Source organism: Emys orbicularis, chromosome 2 (genome assembly GCF_028017835.1).
Source record: "Emys orbicularis isolate rEmyOrb1 chromosome 2, rEmyOrb1.hap1, whole genome shotgun sequence".
Classification (NCBI taxonomy): Eukaryota; Metazoa; Chordata; order Testudines; family Emydidae; genus Emys; species Emys orbicularis.
The window spans coordinates 20440234-20441665 of NC_088684.1; the positions used below are offsets into that span (position 1 = coordinate 20440234).

At 48.7% G+C, this 1432-nt stretch overlaps 1 non-coding gene across 1 annotated transcript; it reads left to right on the forward strand.

Annotated features, from left to right (window-relative positions):
• Positions 1-693: 693 nt before the first annotated feature.
• Positions 694-907, forward strand: LOC135875302 (small nucleolar RNA U3). The gene has a single exon (XR_010561189.1). It is a non-coding gene; the product is annotated as a small nucleolar RNA U3 (small nucleolar RNA).
• The last annotated feature ends 525 nt before the right edge of the window (positions 908-1432 follow it).

Genomic DNA, 1432 nt, shown 5'->3' on the forward strand with positions numbered 1-1432 from the left:
AATGGGTTGTGCCGGCCCTGGATCTTTGTCCCGCTCCAGTGACTGAATCTGCTAGCTGGGGGACACTGTCCTATAGCTCAAGCAGTAGAGGCTCACAATTACTATAGAAGAAGTCTAGTGTTCAGTCCTGCAAACAGCCCAAGGAGGGTTGGTTATAACTGCAAAACAGTGTTAGTGCTTACCTTTTAAGTCACAGCTTCTGGGATGATTTCCAGAAAAACTGGGAGCTCAAGCTCCTGCTCCCAGGAGTATGGTAAGACTGGCCTTCAGGTTCAGGAAACACCCCTGTTGGAGAGCCTGGCTCCCCACTGCTCACTTGCTCATTTTGGTCACTGGTGCCAAAGAAACATGCTCTGGGTGTCCAAAACTGCATAGGCTGTCGTTTCTAGACAGCTCTTGGCTTGGGCAGCTAGAGGATTGTTGTCTTAGGCATCGCAGAGCGGGGAGAAGATTGGTGGAGTGGCCTGTCTGTGTCTTCAGTTTATGCAAATGAAAGGGGATGGCTACTTTGAGCATCTTTGCTTTGATAGACAGCCTAGGGAAGGGGGCTATGGAGGGAAAGTTGAGAGCCAGGTTCTGTTCACATGGGGCTTCTCGTAGTACTCTCTGTCTTGTGAAGGCCAAATTGTAGCAACCACCAGTTAGAGGACAATGCGCCGGAATGGTCTGTGACTGGCAGGGTGGGTGTGGGTTAAGGCTATGCTTTCAGGGATCATTTCTCTAGTTGGTGACTAGAGAAGGGTGGTTGTAAAAGCCTGGCCTTGCTAACTACGATGAAGAACTGTAATGTTTCTTTCTGAGCATGACAATGGTAGAGAGTGCTGTTCTGTGACAGCTGCTTTCTGCTGTGGAAGAGTGTCTTGTTCTTCCTGAGAAGAGTAGGGGAAAGAAACACAGTCTGAGTGGTTAGTTTTGAGATTGTTCTGCTCAATGGGTGGGAAAGAGCTTGGGTGTGACTGTAATGAACTGTGCTGCTTGTTGATTTGGTGGGCTGAGCCCCCAGCAGTGAGATGCTCTGTCTGCTCTCAGGTGCTGTGCGACTGGGTTGTATTTTCCAGCAGGCCTTAGAGAAGAGCTTTTTCCCCATAGGTACTGTGTCTCTTTTATGTCTTTGTGCCCAACCTCTGCAGTCAGCTGGTTTACCCTAAAAAGATTTTCTTTCTTCTCTTGCTTGTTCTGCTTCATCTTCATAGCTATTTCTGTTCATCCACTAAATCTGACAGTTCCTGTCCCCATGTCACCCTTTGATCATCCTCCACACTGGGACAATGGATGATGCTTCCCTGCTAACACCACCAGAGACAATGGTGCTTGGGGAGATTTTGTCTGTTCCTGCCTGGCACTTTGGAGATCAGGAGGACAGCGGCCTGTATTCCCACCATTCATGCTCTCTGAGGAGCCTAGAACACATCACTTTAGTTACATACTGCCA